At 36.7% G+C, this 27675-nt stretch overlaps 1 long non-coding RNA gene across 1 annotated transcript; it reads left to right on the top strand.

Moving 5' to 3' along the window:
* The first annotated feature begins 2356 nt into the window (after positions 1-2356).
* Positions 2357-4607, top strand: LOC123334562. The gene is made up of 3 exons (XR_006552586.1): positions 2357-2458; positions 3326-3424; positions 4102-4607. It is a non-coding gene; the product is annotated as an uncharacterized LOC123334562 (long non-coding RNA).
* Positions 4608-27675: the final 23068 nt, after the last annotated feature.

Genomic DNA, 27675 nt, shown 5'->3' with positions numbered 1-27675 from the left:
AAGGAAAGTTATGACCAACCTAGATAGCATGTTCAAAAGCAGAGACATTACTTTGCCAACAAAGGTTCGTCTAGTCAAGGCTATGGTTTTTCCTGTGGTCATGTATGGATGTGAGAGTTGGACTGTGAAGAAGGCTGAGCGCTGAAGAATTGATGCTTTTCAACTGTGGTGTTGGAGAAGACTCTTGAGAGTCCCTTGGACTGCAAGGAGATCCAACCAGTCCATTCTGAAGGAGATCAGCCCTGGGATTTCTTTGGAAGGAATGATGCTAAAGCTGAAACTCCAGTACTTTGGCCACCTCTTGCGAAGAGTTGACTCATTGGAAAAGACTCTGATGCTGGGAGGGATGGGGGGCAGGAGGAGAAGGGGATGACAGAGGATGAGATGGCTGAATGGCATCACTGACTCGATGGACGTGAGTCTGAGTGAACTCCGGGAGTTGGTGATGGACAGGGAGACCTGGCGTGCTGCGATTCATGGGGTTGCAAAGAGTCGGACACGACTGAGCGACTGATCTGATCTGAAATAGGTCATGTCTCTGAATAGGTCCTTGATATGCCCCTGACAATCATCAACATTTTTAAATTACATAAATTTTATGTAACACATAAAGAAATTATACTTTTATAAGAATTTCCTCATGTATTCACTCACTCTCAAAAGTGCATATGTGACTGCAATCAAGAATGTATTTAGTTTTTTGTTACGATATTCTGAGGCATTTAACTGAGATGAGAAGAAACATTAAGTCTCTGTGTGATTAATGTTACATAAGCCCATGTTTTTAAAATTCTCCATTCATAGGTGGATAAATTCACTGTATACAAAAGCACGATTTAAATGTAGAAGCTGCAACAAAGTAGAGTAGCCATTTTCATTGCTAAATTTGTTCTTGAGTTCTAAAATTAAGACACTGATTTGTTTTTATCTTCAATTCTTATTTAAACATTTCCCCTTCAAATAATCATCATGCCTTTAGGTCTGTATATATAAAGTGTTCACTGTCAAACTACAAAATATTTTTATATATTTGTTAATATGAAGAAAAATATTACTTTTTGTTGAGTACTATTAAATTAGTGTATGAGTGAGAGTGAGTGAAAGTCTCTCAGTCATGTCCGACTCTTTGCGACCCCATGGACTATACAGTCCATGGAATTCTCCAGGCCAGAATACTAGAGTAGGTAGCCTTTCTCTTCTCTAGGGGATGTTCCCAACCCAGGGATCAAACCCAGGTCTCCCACATTGCAGGCAGATTCTTTACCAGCTGAGCCACAAGGGAAGCCCAGCTAGTGTATAAGTAAACAATAATTTTAGTAAGCTGCAAGTGGTTAATTTGCTACTAATTTGATGGTGATTTAACTTGGGATCAATCATTTCACATTTTGTGTTCCTAAAAGTAACCATGTAAACTTGAATATTAGGAAAAATATTAGATTACTAGAATGATGGTAGCCATCAAATAAAAACAAATTAGAACTGGGTTTCCTCTCTTCTCCATTTTACTGTTTACAACTTTCTTTTCTCTCAACTCTGTACCATATATTCCAATTTATTTTCTTGATGTTTCTTTGACTATCTTGTTTTAATACATGAATTCACAAATATATATATATATTCATATTTAGAACAATGACAGCACTTATGACTAAGCTCTGAAGATAATTTTTCTAACCAATTCAACAAGCGATTATTGATTATTCCTTATAATCAAAACTAGGGAAAAACAGCATAGCAACTACAGCTTTTCAATATATGTTCACCATTTATTGTCATTGTTCAGTTGCTCAGTGTATTAATTCCAGGTGTGATTTAATTTTGGTTTGAGTATTTCTTATTTTCCTTAAAAGTAACCTACAAAAAAAAAAAAAAAAAACATACAAGACAGAAATAAGCCTTAGGAGCTGGATTTCTGCTCAACAAAATTTGGCACAAATATTACAACATATTGTTTCCACTTTAAGTCATCCAAAATTGTGGAGATTATTTCAATTGCTGACTAATGGGAACTCATTTAGGTCAGGCTCAAATGGAACCAAGGTTGTGAAATATGAGAACAGCTCAAGTCAGCACTAGGATTATGGGAGAAAGCTACCACCTCCCTGAAGCCTATTGGATCACGGAATGTGAGATGGGTGGTGAGGCATAAAACAGGGGAACAAGGTTGTGAAGTAACGGTGCTCTAGTGTTATGTGGTGGATTGTTTCCCCGCCAGATTCATATGTTGAAGCCCTCACACCAAGTATACCTCAGAAAGTTACTGAATTGAACAGCCTTTAAAGAGGTAATTAAGGTAAAATCACGTCACATGGGTGGGTCCTTATTTAATATGACTTCTCTCAGGAGAAGAGGAGATTAGAACACAAACAACACAGAGGTAAAAGCTTGCGAGGGTACAGAGACAAGGTAGCTATCTGCAAACCAAGGAGAGAGTTCTTGGGAGAAATCACTGGCAACAGTAAGTAGAGCTGCTATGAATATGCAAGGGTAGTCATTTTTGTATATATCACTTCTGTTCAGTAAATATCATTTGTTCCATATCTTTCCCAGTACTTGATATTTTCATTCTTAAAAATTGTCTTAAGCTTTTACTCTTTAATCATTTTAGTGGATGTAATGTGGTATCCATTATAGTTTTAATTTTCATTTCTCTGATGATTGAATATTTTGACCACCATTTACTTACTTGACATTTGTATATCTCCCTTGATAAACTCTGTGTTCAAGTCTTCTGCTCATGAAAAAAGTAATTTCCTTAACTTTTATTTTTCAACTGTAAGATTTATCTATATTATTTCAACAAAAATAATTTTAGATATGTGTATTATGAATATTTACTTCCATATGTAGCCTTCTTTCATTTTCTTATGGTGACTTTTGATGAGCAGAAGTTTTCCATTTTGATGTTATACAATTTTTTCTTTTATGATCAGTTATTTTTGCATCCTCTGTAAAATGCCTTCTCTTATCATGACTGAGAAAATATTCTCCTCTTAAACTTTTATTGGTAGGTATGTTATATAGATATGTTTTTAGGTCTATGAAATATCTCAAATTGACTTGATGCATATTATGAGATGAGGGATGTGGGTTTATTTTCAATGTAATTATCTACTTGTTTCAATATAACTTGTTAAATTTTTTCTTTCTCATTTTGTTTCTTTAGTCCTTACATACATGGTGAGTCTATTTTTAAATACTCTATTCCTTTCCACTGAACTATTCATCTATGATTATGCCAATGACATATTATCTCAAACACAGTAATTTTATAGTCAATTGTGAAATCAGCTAATGTAGGTACTCTATTGTCTTTATTTTCTAGATAACTTTGGCAACTTAAGATTATTTCATTTCCCTACAATTTTGCAATCAGCATGGCAATTTCTACAAAAACAACTATTGAAGTTTAAATGAGTTGTATGTATGTATATGTGTAGCAACATTAGTTTATAATTTTGTACAAATATGTGTAGATACAGATGTAGAACTCTATTTGTATATGTCTAATAAAGATATATCTTTCTCAGATATATTTTTTGGGAGTATACTATGTTGTAAGCAACACTATAGAAGAAAGGAAAGATGCTGTTAATCATGGGTGTTGGAAGTTGATCAGAAGTTGGGCTCTTTAAATGTCCTGATTTATCGATCAGAAAGCTGAAGCAGACTGGGTTAATTATTCTGTTACTTTTCTTCTTTCAAATTCTCAAAATAAATTGAGGTTACAGCATGGGGATACTTTTCCAGGATCACATAGATGGCTAATAGAATCTTTCTATAATCCCACTGAGTGTTCTTTCAAACAGTTACAGATGCTATCACAAGTTCCAGTTCCTAGAATATCATACCCCCAAAATTAATAAGACACATTTGGAAAATAAATTATAATATTCTGATTAATATATTCTACTCCCAGCAAATGGTGTGTTCTATTTCTATTGTTCACTGTATTTTGTGCCTTGAATTTTTTTTTCCTTTTCCATGTATCTTAAGGTTATTACAATCTTTCAAAGTCAAGGTTTAAATTTTTAATGAATTTTATCATTTGTTATTGACAGGTTTGTTAAAGTATACTCTGTATGCATCTTTTATTTCTAGTAACAAGAGTTCTGTGTACAGTATAAAAAGAAGACAAGCATCCTAAAGAATTATAACTTTCACCATATTGCCAGCAAAACCCCTTTTATGGATACTTGGAAAATAAATATTGATTAGATAATAGTAACAATATAACCATGGCTAACATTTATGATGTCTTTACTACGTCCAGACATTTTTCTATTTTTTTTTGTTTGTTTTTTTACTTTATGACTCAGGTGCATTTATTGTGCATATTTGAAAAATGAGAACACAGTTGAGCTTAAGGAACTTGCTCAGTTCATAGCTCTGATAGTGGAGGGGTTGGGAACAAGCTTAGATAATCTGATTTCAGGATCCTATGCATAGAACATTAGACTATAGAGTCTTTCATGATCAACATTGAAAATGTATCATTTCTTTTAAATTTTGGCTAAAAAGCACTGCAAACTGTGTTTTTATTTTATGTATATCTTTATATACTTTCCTTTTTAATGTCAAACTAAATTGAAATCTCTTTTGGTTAATTATAATAAAAGCAACAAGATATCTATGACTAATAATTTAATTTCTAAACTATTTAAGATTCGAAGAAAAAAGGTAGCATTAACATTTTTAGTATGGACCTACCCTTAGATGGTTGAGACTACTGGATCTCTCTTAGGGTTAGGGAAAATGTGTTTGGATAAATTTAAAGGTTTAATAAATTATTGCTGCCTTTTTAATGTTGATATTGGTGATTTAGTTATGGTAAGAGATTTCTTATCCTCCAATAAAAATTTAGTGAACTGCCAGGATTTCCTTGGTGGTCCAATAATTAAGATTCCATGCTTCAAGGGGGCACAGGTTAGATAAAACCATAAAGAATTTGTCTGCAATGAAGGAGACCCAGGTTCATTTCCTAGGTTGGGAAGATTCTCTGGAGAAGGAAATGACAACCCACTCCAGTACTCTTTCCTGGAGAATCCCATGAACAAAGGAGCCTGGTGGGCTACAGTAATAGGGTCATAAAAGACTGAGCAACTAACACTATGGAACTAAGACCCCTCATGCCACAACAGAGCAGCCAAAAAATAAAAAAGAGTGACCTGCCAAGTTCTGCCTAAGGAGGACAATTCTTTTGTTTGTACCCAGGATCACATGCCCTCTTGCCTAATTAAAGTATCTCTCCAGGCACTCCTCCTCTCTCTTCTGCATCATTAGCTTCTTTCCATTATCTTGAAATTCTAGCTTATCTTTACACATGCTGATTTTTGCTCTAACATGTCACATCCCTCCTCAAACTCTACAACAGTTTCCTATCCATAGTAATTTCCTATGACCTATGAAACAAGTTACCGCAAACATAAAGTAGTGAAGTTGCTCGTCGTGTCCGACTGTTTGCGACCCTGTGGACTGTGGCCCACCCAGGCTCCTCCGTCCATGAGATTCTCCAGGCAAGAATACTGGAGAGGGTTGCCATTTCCTTCTCCAGGGGATCTTCCAGACCCAGGGATCGAATACAGTTCTCCCGCATTGCAGGCAGACACTTTAACCTCTGAGCCACCAGGTCAGACCCCAAAATCAGTTGTTTTAAAAAACAAATTTATTCTCATACAGCCTGCAGATCAGAAGTCCAAAATCAATTCACTAGACTAAAATCAAGGAGTTAACAAGATGCTCTAGGGCAATAGCATTTTCTAGCCTTTTTCAGGCTCTAGAATCACATTCCTTACATTCTGAGTTTTGAAGTTCTTTCCTATGTCATTAAAGCTAGAAGTATAGCATCTTATTTCAGCAGTCTCATTGCTTTCTTCCTCTGTGTCAAAATTCTCCCTTCCTCCCTCTTATAATGACCCTTGTGAAAAGATTTATGGTCAATGTGGATAATCTAGAATAATCTCCTCATGTCAAGATCCTTAACTGAGTCACATTTGGAAAGTTCCTTTTGTCATACAAGGTAAAACATTCATAGATTCCAGGGGAGAGGACCTTGATGTCTGAAGGAAAGGTGTGGCATTATTCAACCTCCTCTCAAATAATATTATATAAAATAACTTAAAAAGACCTGATCTGGTCTGGCCTCCAACACCTTCTCTCGCCTAATGCACTATCACTGAGGCTTTGCTATGGTCTTCTGAGTGCAGTGACTTCTTGGATATTCCCTTTGCATACCAACTGTTCTCCTACTTCAGAGACTTTGCAAATGCTGTGTCCTCTGATTCGAAAGTTCTTAGATAAACACTGGACTACTTCCTTTACCTTTCCATTGATCTCTTTCATAATGTTGCACTATCACAGATTTCCACACCAAATAAGAGCATAGTAGCCTCTTCCTCATCCCCATTATTTCCCTAAATTGCATTCTCTTTTTTCTACATCATGATCATCCCCCAACACATAAATGTGTTTTGTTTGTCTCTGCCTACTAGAGAGAGTAGAGAGCTCTCTAGGCTATAAGCTCTCTGATTGCAGAAGCTGTATTTGTATCCCTGCTGTGTCTCCAGTACCTAGAAGAATACTCACTTCTTATGTCAGTGTTTTCAAGTTCATAGGTCCTGGATTTGTAAGTGAGATTCCTCATGCAACAAGGAAAAAAAACAAACAAACAAGGATTATGAATCAACATAACTGAAATGATAGATAAGTAATTTATTTTGAATCAAAGGAAAGTCCAAAAAACAACAAAATGGATATTTCACTCCATTCACTTGCAAATTACACCAAATGTTTATGTTATAATTTATCTCTAGAAAGGGTATGAAAAAACATAAAGAGAAACTGTGGTTAGGTATTAATTACCCAAAACATTAACTCATGACATAGAACTCTAAAGACCTGAGTATTTTATTACAATCACCCGTTTTTTTCCCAATAGGATTGTATATATAATGATAAATTCTGGCTTAATATTCAACATAAATGTTAAAGAAGAAAAAAAAATCTTTTGGAGTAACTGTCATAATATTTGGATGCAAATTATTCAGTCTGGGTAAAAGCTCTGTCATTTTTGCCATTTGACCTCTGCTACAAAGTACTCTACAAAGATTGCTGGGAGAAATATCAATAACCTCAGATATGCTGATGACACCACACTTATGGAAGAAAGCAAAGAAGATATAAAGAGCCTCTTGATGAAAGTGAAAGAGGAGAGTGAAAAAGTTGGCTTACAGATCAACATTCAGAAAACAAAGATCATGGCAGTTGGTCCCATCACTTCATGGCAAATAGATGGGGAAACAGTGGAAACAGTGTCAGACTTTATTTTTTGGGGCTCCCAAATCATTGCAGATGGTGACTGCAGCCATGAAATTAAAAGATACTTACTCTTTGGAAGAAAAGTTATGACCAACCTAGACCACATATTCAAAACCAGAGACATTACTTTGCCAACAAAAGTCCATCTAGTCAAGGATATGGTTTTTCCAGTGGTCATGTATGGATGTGAGAGTTGGACTATAAAGAAAGCTGAGTGCTGAAGAACTGATGGTTTTGAACCGTGGTATTGGAGAAGACTCTTGAGAGTCCCTTGGACTGCAAGGAGGTCCAACCAGTCCATCCTAAAGGAAATCAGTCCTGAATATTCATTGGAAGGACTGATGTTGAAGCTGAAAGTCCAATACTTGGACCACCTAATGTGAAGACCGGACTCATTTGAAAATACCCTGATGCTGAGAAAGATTGAAGGTGGGAGAAGAAGGGAACATCAGAGGATGAGATGGTTGGGTGGCATCACCGACTCAATGGACATGAGTTTGAGTAGATCCCGGGAGTTGGTGATGGACAGGGAGGCCTGGCGTGCTTCAGTCCATGGGGTTGCAAAGTGTCGGACACAACTGAGTGATGAACTGAACTGAACTGAACAAAGTGCTTGAAGAAAAAATTATTCCTCTAAAAAAACTATGATAAAACACCTCATTCATCATGAGATGGAAGTTAAATCTCATATGTGAAATTTATTTGCAAACTGTAAATAGCAACATTAGTATTTTTACTAAAGAAATAACACAGTTTTATTTGTAATATTTCTCATGGATTTATTCAATTTATTTTTTCAAGACCTAATCTTATTCAAGGACTAATTTTATAAACTTGTAGACATATTAGTAGAGAGAGGAGAAATATACTAACACACACACACACACACACACACACACAAAGTGTATCTAGAAAGTCACTCAGACTGAACAAGCCCTGGGAAATGGTGAAGGACAGGGAAGCCCAGCGTGTTGCAGTCTGTGGGATCTCAAAGAGTCAGACACGTCTGAGTGACTGAACAACAGACTGAACCAAAGAGGTGGTAACCAATATTATTGATTACTTAGGTATTTTGAATACTACTATATTGCCTTGTATATGTTATTTTTAATCTTAAAATATGCCAATTTGATTATAATTGGAAATTTGCAGATATTTATGTTCTCAAAGGTACAGAGAATTATAGATTATTTCTAGGATGTTGAAGAAATCACATTGTTCAGACCCACAACTTCTTTCCCCCCACCTCCCATCAATTATTAGTTGAGTTTCCTGGTGAAGTGATACTGGTGTTCTAAATATTTCTGTATAACAGCAAATATACTGATACATTTTTTTTTTTGCATGTATGCTTAGTCATGTCCAACTCTGAAACTCCATGGACTGAAGCCTACCTGGCTCCTATGTCCATGGGATTTCCCAGGCGAGGATAGTGGAATGGGTTGCCATTGCCTCCTCCAGAGGTCTTCCCCCACCCAGGGATCAAACCTGCATCTCCTGCATTGGCAGAAACATTTATTACCACTGAGGCACCTGGGAAGCCCTTGTTTTCTTTCCTTTTACAGTTCCCAAATACAACTTAGTAATATTAAGTTAATTATGGTCTGGCTATATTTTCTTCAATGTCCATTCTTTACTTATGTAAATCCATAGTTCTGGAATATTACACTTTTTTCCACATCCTTTGGCAGCAAGAATATACAACAAAGAATACAATTTATAATTAATTATGTCTCTATTGTGGAGAAGGCAATGGAAACCCACTCCAGTACTCTTGCCTGGTAAATCCCATGGACAGAGGAGCTTGGTAGGCTGCAGTCCATGGGGTCAATAGGAGTCGGACACGACTGAGCGACTTCACTTTCATTTTTCACTTTAATGCATTGGAGAAGGAAATGGCAACCAATTTCAGTGTTCTTGCCTGGAGAATCCCAGGGATGGGGGAACCTGGTGGGAAGCCATCTCTGGGGTCACATAGAGTTGGACATGACTGAAGCGACAGCAGCAGCAGCAGTAGCAGGATGTCTGTATCGTCTCTATTACGGATGTTGCCTCCCTCTCTTATTTCAATTCCCCTACTTTGAAGTGCACTAAAATTCTCCATGTGTGCACATCTCTGTGTTTGTGTGTGTGCACTCACAGTAGTTGGGAGGAAATATTTCTTAAACTTAATAAAGTGAGAATGATTACCAACAATCTTTACAATAACAGAATCGAAGATTAAGTGCTACTGAAGAGTCACATGCGGAGAGGGCAATGGCAACCCACTCCAGTACTCTTGCCTGGAAAATCCCATGGATGGAAGAGCCTGGTAGGCTGCAGTCCATGGGGTTGCTGAGTCATACACGACTGAGCAACTTCTCTTTGACTTTTCATTTTCATGCATTGGAGAAGGAAATGGCAACCCACTCACAGAATCAAGGAAGCTGCACTTAATTGATGTTAGTTTTCAATAAATATATTATCCCAACTCTAGATTTAAAACAACATTGGGGAAGAATGTGGTTTAAAACTAATTACTGAGACCACTAGTGTTTTTGAAAGCCAACAGACGGGCAATGCTTCTTAAGCCTAAACTCTCAGAATAAAGCCAAGTATGAAACTGTAGCAAAGTTTCCTCATCTTTCATTAATCTGGTTCTAGGAAGATGCTTCATGATGAGCTTCATAACATTTTTCAAATACAAAGATAAAAAGCTATTACAATTACTACTAAATTATTGAAGCAATCTCATTTATTATTACTATTCTCCTACCAATATTTTTATCATAGTTATTAATTCTTATGTAAAAATACAGAAATATGGTAAATGTAAGTAGCTCTAAAATAAGTTCAGGGGAAATTCCTTATTAGAGGTAAGTATTATAGTTCTATGGAAATTTGGGGAGAAATTTCATATTATCAACTATTTGTTTTTCATAGAGAATTAATGATTTATAGAAAGATACACAAAACATAAATTTTAATTTTCAAAATATATTAGGGAAATATTATAACACAGTTTGAAATTGATTTGCCACAATTAATCATTTCTTATTGAGGTTCATTCTTTCTTCAGTTTTTCGTATACACTCCCTGTTAAAACACTTTTATGCCATTGATCATAGTCTATAGATCATTTGTAAAGAACTATCTTAAAAAATATGTACACTATGTTTTATCTGTCTTTTCACGATATCACTTGAGAGATACAAAGGCCCCAGTAAGTTAGAGTAATGCTTGTGGAATATGCTATGGTTTGACAAATTTTGGTAGAAATAATTTTTAAAAATGTTGATTCCAGTTTTCTGAGAACTATTTCCCATAGGAACTAAGAAGTAAAACACCCTGAGAGAGACTACAAATTTGGACTCAGTTTCAGTTAGTCACTTCAGTCGCTCAGTCATGTTATACTCCTGTGACCCTATGGACTGTAGCATGCCAGGCTTCCCTGTCCTTCACCATGTCCCAGAGCTTGTTCAAACTCATGTCCATTGAGTTGGTAATGCCATCCAACTATTTCATCCTCTATCATCCCCTTTTCCTCCTGCTTTCAATCTTTTCTAACATCAAAGTCTTTTCTAATGAGTTGACTCTTCACATCAGGTGGCCAAAGTATTGGAGCTTCAGCTTTAGCATTGGTCTTTGCAATGAATATTCAGGACCGATTTCCTTTAGGAGGGACTTGTTGGATCTCCTTGCAGTCCAAGGGACAATCAAGAGTCTTCTCCAACACCATGGCTCAAAGTCTAAATAATAAATTGAAACTGATAGAACAATGGAGTCGTTTTCACATAACTTTTCACATAATTCCAAGTATTTTATAGAGGGGAAACCAAATCTAGATCAAGGGAATATAGACCATTCCATGATCTATTTGAGGGCTAGGACAATTTCATACCCTCTGTGTTTTTCACAATGTCCATAATATATAGCATTATTGTATGTGTTAATTAAATAATATGCATGAAACAGTAATGTGTGTGTGGATCCTGCCTTAACTTGTTTTAGTTATCTGTCCTTAAAAGTCCTAATTATATTTATTCAATATTAATATTCACTGAATATGATCCATCATAGAAATGTTATCTGTAAAAGTTATATAAAAAACATTTCTAGTAACATTCACTGCCTTTTTTCATCAAAATGGGGGGCAATAAGGAAGGCTGAGCACTGAGGAATTGATGCCTTTGAACTGTGGTGCTGGAGAAGACTGAGAGTCCCTTGGACTGCAAGGAGATCAAACCAGTCAATCCCAAAGGAAATTAACCCTGAATATTCACTGGAAGGACTCATGCTGAAGCTCCAATACTTTGGCCATCAGATGGGAAGTGCTGTCTCATTGGAAAAGGCCCTCACGCTGGGAAAGATTGAAGGCAGGAAGAGAAGGGGACAACAAGAGATGGTTGGATGGCATCATCAACTCAAAGGACATGAGTTTGGGCAAGCTCCAGGAAACAGTGAAGGACCAGGAAGCCTGGCATGTTGCAGTCCATGGGGTCAAAAAGGGTTGGATATGACTGAGCAGCTGCACAACAACAACTTGGATGTATTCTTTAAAAATGCTGCCCACAGAAAGGCTTTCTTGGAATATATTGTAGTTAGCATTTTAATTTCAATATCCTAATAAAGGGAAAATATATTTCTGGTTAAGAATAGTGATGTAAGTAGTAAAATTAACTACAACACAATATGTAGTTTGTGTCACACCTTTGATTGTTCTTTCATGTCCCATCACCACGGTCCCCACATATAAGGCAAGAGAAGATTTGGTGAGCTGTTTTGTTTATGTTTTCACTCAAGAAGTAAGTTAAGCAAGGAAAGCTCTAGATTTTGAGGGAAAGACAGAGAAGGTTACTAGAAGCTACCTTCCTGATTCTCTGGATCCCCAGCTTCTGGAAGTTGTTTGGATGTTTAAGCGGTGGATAGCAGGCGGGCTTCCCAGGTGGTGCTAGTGGTAAAGAACTACTTGCTTTCCAATGACAGATTCTTTAGAGATGTAGGTTCTGTCTCTGGGTCTGGAAGATCTCCTGGAGGAGGGCATGGCAACCCATGACAATATACTGGACTGGAGAATCCCAGGGACATAGGAGCCTGGCAGGTGATAGTCCAATGGGTTGGAAGGAGCTGGACATGACTGAAACAATTTAGTAGGCAAGAGGGTAGCCAGTGACTTAATTCTGCTCACTCTTCCCACACTGAAGACAGTGTGGTGTTCCAAGAACACATCAAATCATAAAAGTTTACTTCTTGAGCTCCTTGTAAAATCTCCTTTCTAGATACATTTATGCAACCACTCAAAATCCAAGGGTGCCTAGACATAAATTAAGTTTTGGGGCCTAGATTCTCCAGTCTAGTGAGATTCACCACCAAGACTTGCTGTCATTATTCAGAAACTCCTCCCTCAACTCTTCCCACTCTCCATTGTGAACTGAGTCCCTGACGCTATATACCACCTCTACCTTCAATCCCCAGATTCAGAACTGATATTCAAGACAGCTACAAGCAACAAAATGGGACCAAAGCATTGCCATATAACTGCTTCACTTGTTTATATTTGGGTCACTCCTGTCCTAGCATCATAGAGGATATGATCTTCTTCTATTACTCCCTCTCCCCAAGACATGGCCACAGAAACAAATGACAAGAACACAAGATCAATTAAGTGATCAAACTTCCTATATGAATGATGCAACTTCTAAAAACAAACATATGATGTGTACCCATACTGAAGATTTTTCTCTAACACATTTGGGAAGGAGAGCAGGTTTAGAGGAATAGTTTCTGAAGACATCAAGAGGTACTATTTTCTATCCTCCATATTCAGGTGAGCTCTTTATTTGCACTCTGTCATATTAATGAGAAATGAGAGATATTTTTAAAACCAAAATCCAGGAAAAAACATTTAAAAATGCCTTAGAGACTTATTAATATGTGATTTCATTAAATATCTAGAGACTGAAACCTAGTCTAAATTGATCTATCGGGAATTTCAAGATCCTGAGATTGCTTAGGAGTTTTCAGTTTGCAAGGGTTAGAGAAAATATGTTTTATATTGCTTTCTTGTGGTAAAATTTCTATCCTTTAGATCATATATTAATATAAATCTTTTGGCTTTATAAAATAATTGTAAAATTAGAGATCAAAGGTAAGAAAGATAGAACAAAGTCATTTTATTTTAATAAAAATCTATGATTGATTACTTATAACTAGGGTGACCATAAGGCCTGGTGTACCTGGGAGGGTTCCAGGTATATCAGTGACTCTGGTTTAGGTGGTAATAATACCCTCTCTCATTCTCTAAAATGTCATGGTTAGGATGATTAACTATATAGCCATACTTCCCATAACTCATTAAAACAAATGCTCTCTGTTTCTATTCTCCATTGTTTTTATTTTGACTTCTTTCAGGAGTGAATTATCTTTTCTTTATTTCTCTTTTGTCAGGTTATTCTTTTTCCAGAAATATAAAAATATAGTTATATGAGAATATTGCTTTGAAGCAAATTTATATTCTTTGCTCTTTGAATTATTAGCATAGGGCCATTATATTTCAGTTTAATAAATGCTGAGCTAAAGATTATAATAAAAATAACTTGGACCAATTTGGTTCAATGTGAAAAATTAAGAAAATTTATTCATACCTTATATTGCATATGTATATATATATATATATATGTGCATAAGTAAGTATATATTGCATATATGGAGAGAGAGAGAGACAGATGGACAGAGAGGGACGGAAAAAGATCAAGACACAAATATACAAACGTATATATTCTAGAAAGAATTGAAAAATACTGATCTACACCTAAAAACATTTAGTGCAACATCTAAAAACATTTTCTTTTTTTTTCTTAATATTAAAAAGGCTCTTGGAATAAACAGCTTCAAAGTACAGCTTGAAATGGACCGATTGTAAGGAGTAGAGCGGCAAACTTATGTTACCATGCACAACTGTGAATAGACTTCCAGACAGCTAAAATGTGCCATTTAGAAGGAATGTGTCTCATTTATGCATTGTTTAGAGTGATTGAAATACATTCCTCTCACCCAGTTCCTTGGCAAGTATTTCAATTAAGTGGGCAAAAAATTTATCCTAGTGCAGTGTTCTATTATTCTGCTCTGTAGTATATAATTGTGTGTGACTTTGGACTTAGAGAAGCCTTCAGTTGTCAGAAAAATAACACATCTCTTTCAAGATAATAACCGTAACTTTTCTCAGTGGAAACTCTTGTTTGGTAAAAAGCCACTGACGCTGGAACCACAGGGTATTTATTTTCATCAATATATTAGAAAAAAAAATGGGAAAAGTACACAGCTAGTGAAATCTGCAATCAGCAAAATATTAATCTATGTAAAAAAGAAGCAAAATTACATAGAAGAGGGTACTAAATAATATTTTTGGATAGAAATGATGTCTCTATATTGGAGATGAATCATGGGTATATTAAAGATTATCTAGTACTCTCATCTCCCACTGGCCGGAATTAATAAAGAACTGACAGTAAACAAAGACTTGAGTTCATTCTCCACTGTTGTTTAGTCACTAAGTCAGAGCAACTATTGGCCTATTCTAGCAATGAAGCCTGTGCGTGCATGCTCAGTCATGTCCGACTCTTTGCAACCCTTTGGACTGCAGCCCTCCAGGCTCCTCTGTGTATGGCATTTTCCCGAGAAGAATGATGGAGTGGTTGCCATTTTCTTTTCCAGTGACTTTCCTGATCCAGAGATGGAACCTAACTCTCCTGCATCTCCTGTACTGGCACGTGGATTCTTTACCACTATACCACCTGGGAAGCTCTAACTGTACTGTAACATAAATATTGTGATACACTGATGTCTTGAGAGCTATTCATATTAGGTTATAAGTTTAGTTCTACATTGAATGGATTCAGCTTTTTGTTGAATTTATGTTCTGTAAGTTTCTTATTTCCTTAAGGTAAAAAACTTAGAATGTTGGAGTAATGTTTAGTCAATTTTTTTTAATCTAATTTCTATTCTTTTAAAAGACATACTTGACAAATACAGACATACAGAAACAGGCACACACACACACACACACACTCAATTACACAGAATAAGAACATGAGGGCAGATCATGCAATTTTATATGTCTAAAACTGTATCTTGCAAAATGCAAGAGTAGAAGGGGCTTTGTTTGAGATTAGAAAACCTAGAATCCTAGCTCAGCTTTGTTAACATGCTAGCTGTGTATATGAGACTAAATCAGTTACTTTTGAATCTTTATTTTCTCCTCATTCAAAAGAAAGAGTCTGTAAACACCTAAGTAGTTTTCAATCTTTCTATTTTATCTAGGAATGATTTACACTTGAAAAAAATCAAAAATTCTTATAGGCTGTGTCCATGGTATGTACCACATTTTATTTTTAAAAGTTTGCTTTTTAAGAAAATATCAGGGAGGTTAAAATATTTCCTTCCTGCAAAAATCAAAAATGAGTTTCACAATATTATATTTTCCATGGACTTGATGTTAAATTACTAACCAAATATTTTTACATTGTCATGATTATTCCTGGAAGTAAACCGGGATCTAATGAGCTTTTAGTCACTAAGAAGACTTGATAATTGAAATGGGACACACAAAATAGGATCATGCTACAACAGGAGCTCTCAACATTTGATCTTAACTTTAAAAAATAACATCTATCAGGACACTGCCAGCTGCTTTTGCTTGACTTTTCTATCAGATCAGTCGCTCAGTCGTGTCCGACTCTCTGCGACCCCATGAATCACAGCACGCCAGGCCTCCCTGTCCATCACCAACTCCCGGAGTTCACTGAGACTCACATCCATCGAGTCGGTGATGCCATCCAGCCATCTCATCTTCTGTCGTCCCCTTCTCCTCCTGCCCCAATCCCTCCCAGCATCAGAGTCTTTTCCAATGAGTCAACTCTTTGCATGAGATGGACAAAGTACTGGAGTTTCAGCTTTAGCATCATTCCTTCCAAAGAAATCCCAGGGCTGATCTCCTTCAGAATGGACTGGTTGGATCTCCTTGCAGTCCAAGGGACTCTCAAGAGTCTTCTCCAACACCACAGTTCAAAAGCATCAATTCTTCAGTGCTCAGCTTTCTTCAGAGTCCAACTCTCACATCCATACATGACCACTGAAAAAACCATAGCCTTGACTAGACGAACCTTTGTTGGCAAAGTAATGTCTCTGCTTTTGAATATGCTATCTAGGTTGGTCATAACTTTCCTTCCAAGGATAAGCATCTTTTAATTTCATGGCTACAGTCATCATCTGCAGTGATTTTGGAGCCCAGAAAAATAAAGTCTGACACTGTTTCCACTGTTTCCTCATCTATTTGCCATGAAGTGTTGTGACCGGATGCCATGATCTTCATTTTCTGAATGTTGAGCTTTAAGCCAACTTTTTCACTCTCCACTTTCACTTTCATCAAGAGGATTTTGAGTTCCTCTTCACTTTCTGCCATAAGGGTGGTGTCATCTGCATATCTGAGGTTATTGAGATTTCTCCTGACAATCTTGATTCCACCTTGTGTTTCTTCCAGTCCAGCATTTCTCATAATGTACTCCGCATATAAGTTAAATAAACAGGGTGACAATATACAGCCTTGACGAACTCCTTTTCCTATTTGGAACCAGTCTGTTGTTCCATGTCCAGTTCTAGCTGTTGCTTCCTGACCTGCATACAAATTTCTCAAGAGGCAGGTCAGGTGGTCTGGTATTCCCATCTCTTTCAGAATTTTCCACAGTGCATTGTGATCCATACAGTCAAAGGCTTTGGCATAGTCAATAAAGCAGAAATACATGTTTTTCTGGAACTCTCTTGCTTTTTCCATGATCCAACAAATGTTGGCAATTTCATCTCTGGTTCCTCTGCCTTTTCTAAAACCAGCTTGAACATCAGGAAATTCATGGTTCACGTATTGCTGAAGCCTGGCTTGGAGAATTTTGAGCATTACTTTACTAGCGTGTGAGATGAGTACAATTGTGCGGTAGTTTGAGCATTCTTTGGCATTGCCTTTCTTTGGGGTTGGAATGAAAACTGACCTTTTCCAGTCCTTTGGCCACTGCTGAGTTTTCCAAATTTGCTGGCATATTGAGTGCAGCACTTTCACAGCATCATCTTTCGGGATTTGAAAGAGCTCAACTGGAATTCCATCACCTCCACTAGCTTTGTTCGTAGTGATGCTTTCTAAGCCCACTTGGCTTCACATTCCAGGATGTCTGGCTCTAGGTCAGTGATCACACCATCGTGATTATCTGGGTCATGAAGATCTTTTTTGTACAGTTCTTCTATGTATTCTTTCCATCTCTTCTTAATATCTTCTGCTTCTGTTAGGTCCATACCACTTCTGTCCTTTATCAAGCTCATCTTTGCATGAAATGTTCCTTTGGTGTTTCTGATTTTCTTGAAGAGATCCCTAGTCTTTCCCATTCTGTTGTTTTCCTCTATTTCTTTGCATTGATTGCTGAAGAAGGCTTTCTTATCTCTTCTTGCTATAGTTCACATTAATTATCATCAATAATTTATTTTCTAAATCTAACTTCTTATATTCCATCATGTAGACTACAAGTATTCTTGTTATGGACTTCTCATTTTTATGATAGCTATTATAAAATATCCATTCTCACAAGCCTAGAAATTACTCAGAATCAGGTTGGATCAAGTATGAGCCTTCTCATTTGTTTAAACTCATTTGTTTAAGAATAAAAAATAATCTTTGAGGAATTGTGAGTTGGCCAAAGTCATAGAACAAAATTTATGGACTCAGAATTGTAGCAACCATTTTCAATGATTTCAGATCTGAGCCCACTCTCTGGGCAGCTCTTAAATGTTGATGTTTTGGTATTTGAATCTGAGTAGTTTGGTGCTTTCCATATTGAGAATATCCTTTTGGAGTTATAAGAGAGTTGTACATTGCCATAATGGTTCCAAATTCTTTATTTTTCTGTATCTACCCTCTTTAGAATGTGACTTTAAAGTTTCTCCAATGCAGAGTCTGTTTCTTCTCCATTTGAATCTGGATTGGGCTTGAGACTTACTTTGGCCAACAGAATTCAAAGGAAGTAATATCAGACTGCTTCCTAAGATTCAAAATAACTTACAGAACAGAATAAGATTCAACATAACTTACAGAACAGAAGTTCAATAACTTGGAAACTAAGGAGCGGCCTTCAAAATAGCGTAAGCAAGCATGATGGAAGATGGGAGTCCTCTTGAAGCAAAGATGAGACATTCCACCATACACCAAGCTAGTTCAGCCAGCTCCCAGTCCACCCAGTCCAGCAAAGATTAGATGTACCTAGCTGTCCCCTCAACCTCCCTTCCAAATCACCACCCCCTTAGATTAGCAGTTATTTTAAGTCACTAAGGATTAGAGTTGGACTTTCCTTATTGCATAGTGGTAAAGAACCTGCCTGCCAATAAGGAGACATAAGACATGAGGATTCTATCACTGGATCAGTGGTATGTGATATAGCAAATTCTGTTTGCTTTTTGTTTGTTTGTTTGTTTTTTTAAGATGATAGTTCATTCTATGGGAAAATTTGGGGGTAGTTTCCATATGTGATTTTACTAGTTTAGTATATATATTTTTTAAGATGATAGCTCATTCTATTGGAAAATTTGGGTGAAGTTTCCATACATGATTTTACTAGTTTAATAAATTAAAATCTCTGACTTTAACTGCACTACAGAAAGTAGTTAAAAAGATGGTAGAGGCAAAATCTCTACATACTGTGAGAAGTGAGAATAATTAAAATTGTTTGACAAGGATTTTAGCCATATTTGTTTGCATTTAATGGAAGCATTTGTTAGCTACAGTACCTGTGCAGGCATTTTTCAGTGAAAAAACAATTATCCTGAGTCTAGTGAACCTGCTTGTAAGTTTCCAGTTTATAGACTTGAAAAAATGAAAAAGATGACAGGAGCAGCATTCCTGCCATTCAAGAGAGTAATGGGTCAATACTCATCAATATAAGGGAGATGTGTCCGGAATTTTGAATGTTCTAAGGGGTCTTTATAATTCCTCTATAAATTCCAACCGAATAAATCTATACCTTTTTTCTTTTTTTTTTTTTCCTGAAAGACCTGTAGCAGGTTTCTACAATGCTCTAAAATGTCAATTTGGCATTGGAAACTGCTGTTTCACAGCAGAAATTGAAAGCAACCATCATGGTTATGCTGAGAAAAGTAATAATTTGCAATTCAAGGGAAGCTTAGACTTAAAAAAAAAATAACTGATTTTTTATGAGGTTTTAATTCAGATATCATTATCAAGAATAGAGTACATGTTGCAATGAAATTCAACAGCTTTCTCACTGAGCACTGCTTTCAAGTGTTCCAGTGAATTGATACAGTCATTATTCTATCAAAATAAACATTCATTGACTAATTATACAGTTCAAGACATTGCCCTGAGCCTCTTTGCATAGTGGAAAGATTCCTTCTTTGAAGTATCAAATATATTCGCTTTGTTTCAGACCTTCTGTGCTTGTAGGGAGCCACTGACTTTGGTCCTGGCTAAACATGATAAGTTAAAACTGGTAAAAAGCAAAAATAGGAATGTATCATGTATATTCTCTCATGCCATTGTGACATTAGAGACATTATTGCTATTACTGTGCTTCTTGTGTTAGTGTCTTAGAAATGTAAACCTACTTGTACTTTCAAAATAATTGCCCATTTCCAAGATACACTGTTTCTTCGGAATGCATTCATATTACAATGCTCAGTATTTAGAAAGACCCCCTCAGAAAGAAATACACATATATATGTATTCACCTATAAACAAATATATGCATATTTGTTTATAAATAAAATATGCTCCCAGTTTAACACTGAAATTAATTCCAACAGTAGCATATTTATCTTCAATGAAACATCACTATGAGTGCTTGATAAATGCTTTTCAATGATTCATTTTGGGAACATTGGTATTTATTTATACATAAAAGGTTATTATTTGATGACATATATAAAATATATAAAAAGAAACACCCACAACCAAGCTTTTCAGGAGAGTTTAAAATGAGTTTATAATGGTGTCAATTGTTAATGTCATCTATTGGTAAGGTAAATTAATTCAACATTTTGTGTCAATTTTCATTTATAAAAATATAGGCAGAATCATTTTTATGATATTTACTCATACTAAATTGGCTTCTCATATCATATTATTTTCCCTGGATGATAGTCATAGCATTTTAGTTAACTCTGTTTAACTTTCAGTTCAATTCAGTTGCTCAGTCGTGTCCAACTCTTTGCGACCCCATGAATTGCAGCATGCCAGGCCTCCCTGTCCATCACTAACTCCCAGAGTTCACTCAGACTCACTTCCATCGAATCAGTGATGCCATCCAGCCATCTCATCCTCTGTTGTCCCCTTCTCATCCTGCCCCCAATCCCTCCCAGCATCAGAGTCTTTTCCAATGAGTCAACTCTTCACATCAGATGGCCAAAATACTGGAGTTTCAGCTTTAGCACCATTCCTTCCAGAGAAATCCCAGGGTTGATCTCCTTCAGAATGGACTGGTTGGATTTCCTTGCAGTCCAAGGGACTCTCAAGAGTCTTCTCCAACACCACAGTTCAAAAGCATCAATTCTTCAGTGCTCAGCTTTCTTCACAGTCTAACTCTCACATCCATACATGACCACTGGAAAAACCATAGCCTTGACTAGACGGACCTTTGTTGGCAAAGTAATGTCTCTGTTTTTCATTTAATAGCTATTAATAGGAAATTCTTTCTTCTTTCAAATCAATTATGAATCCTTATGTTATTTTAGTTGAACCAAACTAAAACACATGCACACACACTAAGTGATTCAATTTAATATCCTTTAATGGCTCAATCTGTTCCATCCAGAGCACCTGGAAAAATATAGAAAGTTTTGATATATCTGGGTATCTATTTCTTCATATTCCTTTTCATTAGTCAGAGCCTTTTTGTTGTTAAATGGTAATAAGAGTTAACAGATAACAAAAAAGAAAAAAAAAATGGACAAGATGTTGTGATTACATTTGTTAGAGGCTACATAGACAAGGCTTTAAGAAGTCATTTTCAACAACAGAGATTGAACCATGTTCTGAGAGAAAGAAAAAGGGAAGAGGCATGGAAAAAAACACAAAATTCAGTAGTATATTTCGTGTCAAAGAAAAAACTAAAGAACAGTTGCCTTATCCACTCATCATTTTCTGGAGTACAGCTCTTATTCCCATGAGGACCAGTTAAGTTTTGTAACCATTCAGTAATGGAATCATTCAAATGAACTTCTGTTTTCAACAAGCAAAGCTTCTAAAACTTGTGTAGCTTTAAAACAATATTCTGGTTCTATTGTGAGTCATTTTATTGAAACATGGTTGGTTTGGTTTTGTACTTATCAAGAAAAATATATACTCACAAATAAGAAGTCATTGATTTGATAATTCTCTGCATATTTGAATTATCTATAGCAATATCCCCTCTATTTTATACTAGTTATTGAGTGTTGATTCTATTTTTCAAACAGTAAACAATTTTGACAGTGCTGTCTATGGTAGAATGTTGAAATGAATCAATACTTTTCATAGAATAAAATCTCATTGTTAGCAAAACAAGCCTATTAAACCTAAGGTTATTTCCTATTGCTTTCAACTTTTGAAAAATGCTAACACTGCCACTAGACCTTCTTGTAAAATTGGAAACAGGCTGGTTATAGATATATAAGCCAGTGGTACTGTGTCAGCACTTTCTAAATCTGTATTGGTGCTTTCATTCCAAGTATAATCAAGGCCAATCCTGTACCAGCCAACACAGCTCGGAAATGTTGTACAAAAATCTTATGGGTATATCGATAATGATTTGCCAGTACCCTTTACAGTACAAAGAATCTCTTAGAAGCAAAATGTACAGCTGCCTCAGTAAGAGCATACAGGATTATTCAATTCAAAGTACCCATTTGAAAAGTACAATTCTCGGTTGAAGATATAAACAAAAGAAAGCAGTCATCTAGTTATATAGTTTTAGTGCATGCATGCTAAGCTGCTTCAGTCATCCCCGACTCTTTGCCCCCCTGTGAATTGTAGCCTGCCAGGCTCCTCTATGGAGCAGGAAATGGCAACCCACTCCAGTATTCTTGCCTAGAGAATCCTGTGGATGGAGGAGCCTTGTGGGCTGCTGTTCATAGGGTTGCACAGAGTCGGACATGACTGAAGTGACTTTTCATGCATGCATTGGAGAAGGATATGGCAACCCACTCCAGTATTCTTGCCTGGAGAATCTCAGGGACAGAGGAGCCTGGTGGGCTGCCACCTATGGGGTTGCACAGAGTCAGACACGACTGAAGCAACTTAGCAGCAGCAGCAGGCTCATCTGTCCCTAGGATTCTCCACTGGAGAATCCAACTCACTGGAGTGGGTTGCCATTTCCTCCTCCAAGGGATCTTCCCGACCCAGGGGTCGAACCTGCATCTCTAATGTCTCGTGCATTGGCAGGTGAATTCTTTTCCACTAGCGCCACAGTTGGACACAAGTTAGTGACTGAACAAGAACAGTCATATACTAATTCATTTATGCATTTTTGTGATTATGAGTAAGAAACAAGATACCTATCAAGTACCTATTCTTAAAAATAAATTCTATCATGAAAGCATTCTAGTCAAGTATGGAAAATCTTATAAACACATAAAAATATAATTTATATTATAAATTGTTATGTAAGAGATATCAGTTCAGTTCAGTTCAGTCGCTCAGTCGTGTCTGACTCTGTGACCCCATGAACTGCAGCACTCCAGGCCTCCTTGTCCATCACCAACTCCCAGGGTTTACTCAAACTCATGTCCATTGAGTCAGTGATGTCATCCAACCATCTCATCCTCTGTCGTCCCCTTCTCCTCCTGCCCTCAATCTTTCCCAGTATCAGGGTCTTTTCCAATGAGTCAGCTCTTCGCATCAGGTGCCCAAAGTATTGCAATCTAGGCTTCAACATCAGTCCTTCCAATGAACACCCAGGACTGATCTTCTTTAGGATGGACTGGTTGGCTCTCCTTGCAGTCCAAGGGACTCTCAGGAGTCTTCTCCAACACCACAGTTCAAAAGATATACAGTAAAATAAATAATCTTGTTAAGTTAGGCTGTAGTATGGTAACAAAATACTTAAAAACTCAGTTATATAAAACAATGAAGACTCGCACTCTCCTGAGGGCCAGCTGGGATTCTCCTGTTTTCACTCCAACCGCAGGACCCAGGTTGACAACAGTAAGCTGTCAGTGTTGACACTGCTAAACTTCTTAGCACCATTGCCTGTCATAGCCAAAAAGAAAAAGCAAGAAAACTGTGAAAATTGTTGAAATGTTGCTAAACAATCTGACACAGAAAACACAATCTCCTTTGTGGACATAACCCACAAAACTCTCCCTAGCCATTAAAGGGCAGAAAGTTCAGGCTTGCATGCACTCAGAAGGCAAATATAATTAATAATTAAGCATAAACAACTAAGGGGTAACACAATGACAAGGAGTTGAAGCTGATCTGATCTTCAAAGATGAATAAGAATTTAGACATGTGTTAGGGCAGACTCCACAGGTTAAAATCTCAGTCTCACAAGACTGTCTCCACTTCAGACATAATCACAAATAATTAAGTCCTCATCTTACCCACAAGTTCTACAAGGCTTGGAGAAAAATTGCATGTTTCAATAATCCCCTACTCACATTCAGTAATTTGCTATAGAGTATATCACAGAACATGGAAAAATAGTTTATTTACAACTGTCAGTTTATTACACAGGATATCTTAAAGATGCAAATGAATAGCAAATGAAGAGACACCTAGGGTAAGATCCATAATGGTCTCAAGGGCAAGATCTCTGTCCCCAAGAGGTTGGAGACTGCCACCCTCTAAGTACACTGGTGTATTCACCAACTGAAGCTCTCCCACCTGTGTACTTTAGGGATATTAGTGAAGACTTCATCATATACACCTAATCAGTTATTAAATCTTTTTCCAACATTTTACCCCTCTCTGGAAGATGAGGGCTAGGGCTGAAAGTTCTAAGCTTCTAATCATGGCTGGTCTTTCAAGTAACCAGCCACTATTCAGAAGTTCACCTAGAGTCACCTCATTAAAACAAAGATGCTCTTATCACCCAGGAAATCCCAAGGGATTTGGAAGCTCTGTGTCAGGAACTGGGGTTAAGCACCAAATACAAGTATGGATTAGAAGAAGATACATTTTAAATTTTTAACTGCTGAAAAATATTGAGATATATAATTAAAATGAATGGTTATGATTTGGGGGAGAAGGGAAAAGGAGAAAAATCAAGGAAAACAAAGTTTTTGAGCCTGCAATAATTGTAGAAATGTTGTAATATCATTATGAGAACTAAGGAAAAGAGCAAGAGGCTTAGATATGAAAGTAATTTCTGTGTTTTGAGTTAATTCTAAATTTCCGTTCGTTCTTTATGATCAGAGCCACCCTGCTCTGTTTTCTTGTTCTGTGTGGTGCCACAGGACTGACTGCTTATCTTCAGGTCTGCAGGCACTGTCTGCAGTTGCACCTCTTCCGTGGCTTCAGTTCCCACTACACAGACCCCTCAGATTCCAGCCTTGGGTGGGTGCTTCCATCTCCTGGGCTCTGGTGACACTGCTTCTCCCCTTTGTCTCTCCAGCCTGGTGGTTACAATGGCTTCTATGGCATGTATGTAACCCACAGACTGCTTTGCTTTTCCTTGTGGGCTTCTCAGCTCTCTTATGAGCTGTGTAAAGAAGTTACTTCATTGAATTCCCTCAGTTTGAAATGACTGCTTTCCGCTTTCCTAGTTGGACTTTGAGATACAAACTCTAAAAATAAAATCATAGGAGACACAGACTGTAATATTGGTTCATAATTTGTCTTGGGGTGGGGCGTAGAGGGCTGGAGAGGTGGGAGGGGAAGTGGAATAAATAAGTAGAGGAAATCACAGATCCATATCAGAGTCTGAGGATAGTTATAGACCCCTCTATTAGCTGAGGAAGGGGTACATAGCTGTTTATATATGAATATATATATATATATATACACACACACACACACATACACATAAACATACTCACAGCAGTTTTCAATATAATTATAAAGTGTCACTGAAGTGTGATCCATGGACCACTACTTAGTAATCCTTGATTATTAAGAAATGTTTAAATACTTTGAAAGTAGGTTTGTATTTTATGTTAAATATATTACAAAATAATAATATATTATACATATTATAAAACTTATAGAAACTTAATATTACTATTATAAGATCATAGAAACACAAAATATCAGCACATAGAAGGAAAAGTAGAGATTACCCAATCCAACTTCATTTTACAAAAAAGAAAATGGTGTTCACATTTGTGAAAAGACATGCCATACTGCTGAGTGGGTCAGTGAATGAATCATAGTTGGTGCCTGGATCTTTAAATATCAAGCAAATATTTCCAGGTCAAAATATGGCAGCTAATTGCTTCTTGTTTTTGAAATATAATAGTGCAAAGAGCTCTCTATTGGCCTGACAGGCTTGATGGATCCACACAAGGACCTGAAAGGGTTCTTGACATTTTGTAGATGCTTAGGTCAAGATAATACCCACTCCAGTGTTCTTACCTGGAGAATCCCAGGGACGGGGGAGCCTGGTGGGCTACCATCTATGGGGTCACACAGAGTCAGACACAACTAAAGTGACTTAGCAGCAGCAGGTCAAGATAATAGTGCACACCTATAACACAATGTTATTCGCTGCTCCCCTACTTGGGGAGAACACTTACTCTTTGCTCCATTAAGTTGTCTCCTCAGAGGCTGGCTTCTTTCGAGGTTGTCTCTTGAGGCACAAAAGTAGTGAAGGAACAACTGGATTGGAATATCAGGGTGAGTGGTGGAGGGGAGAGAGGGAAATGAATTGCACAAAAGAGAAAAGATTTTATCATGTGTCTCCCATGCAGAATTAGAAAACTAAAAATTTATACTGACCTACTGGTGTTTTTATTATTAATTTATCTAATTCAATAGCTGCACTAATTACCCACAGTGTTTAAATTTGCTACATAATTGTGGTGTAAAGGACATAATGCTGGACCAGAAATTCAAATATTTAGTTGTATTTGAGATGAGTGAGTTGCTTAATCATTCTAGATTAAATTCATGCTATTATTACCTCTTCACTTCTTCTTGGTGAACTCTCACAGAGTCTTTAAAATTCATCTTAACTCTCATCCTGACTAAGATACATTCCTTGACCTTTCATGCTGAATTATGCTCCCAGCTTTCACATCCCCACAATACTTTGTATGTACCCGATTCTTGCACTCATGAAAGTTTTGTAAGCACCCCTTTCTTGTCTGTTTTCCTTACCACGATGTAAGTTACATTTGTTCAGGGATAAGTTTTATTCACATTTGCATTCCTAATATATTGCATTGTGTTTTTCATACAGTGAACTTCAGTGAGTACATGTTAAGTGACTTAATAAAAGGATACAGTGATAAATGAAGGGCTTTGAGTATAGGAACAGTACAGTCTAGTCTGGTTCTTGAATTTTATTATTATTGAATCTAATTATTTACTTTGTAACTATTTATTGAATGTACTATTTACTTTGACAATGCACATTTGTACTGATCCATTCTCTCCCTGTTATAGGAGGTCCATCTATGTCTACCATATAGTAAGTGCATCAGAGGGTATGTCTTTGAAGGTTTTAAATCTATTTCATCAAATATTATTTCAAACTATCCCAAGATATTTTTATATCTTTTTGCCATGTTTTTCTCATTTGAGTTCATCCCAGGAAGAATTCTATTTACTGTAGGGGCTAAAATTAATAATATAGCCATGTGCTTTTATGTGAAAGAAGGGGTATTCTTCCCACATAGACAAAGTTGTATTTTGTTTTCAACTTCAGGCACTAGTCACAGTAGTTTGCTTCTGAAGACTATTTATCAAGTCTTTTTCCAGATTTCTATCCTTAATATTGGCCCTAAAATCTAGACTTCCATTTGCACATATACAATCAAGGCTTGCATCTACCTGTCTGTCCCTTCTTTTCTCACTACCATATATCATTGACCATTACGTGTGTCTTTCCTGTTTTCTTTTCTGCCTTCTCTTCTCTCCTTCTCTTTTTCTCTTTCTTCCTCCCTTTTCCATTCTCTTTCTCCCCTCTTTTCTCTCTTCTTTATCTCTAGAGATCTATCTATAATATCAATCAATTAATTGATCCATCAGGAAGTTTTATCTCTGCAGATTGAAAATACTTGGAAAAATATTCCAGAAGATTCCAAAAAGCAAAACATGAATGCACCATGCTTAGGCAACTATTCACATAGCATATACATTGTGTTAGGTATCTTAAGTAACCTAAAGATGATTTAAGGCATATGAGAGGAAAT

Source organism: Bubalus bubalis, chromosome 7 (assembly GCF_019923935.1).
Source record: "Bubalus bubalis isolate 160015118507 breed Murrah chromosome 7, NDDB_SH_1, whole genome shotgun sequence".
NCBI classification, from domain to species: Eukaryota; Metazoa; Chordata; class Mammalia; order Artiodactyla; family Bovidae; genus Bubalus; species Bubalus bubalis.
The sequence above is the reverse complement of the archived record's forward strand: the minus strand, read 5'-3'. Positions and strand labels throughout refer to the sequence as shown.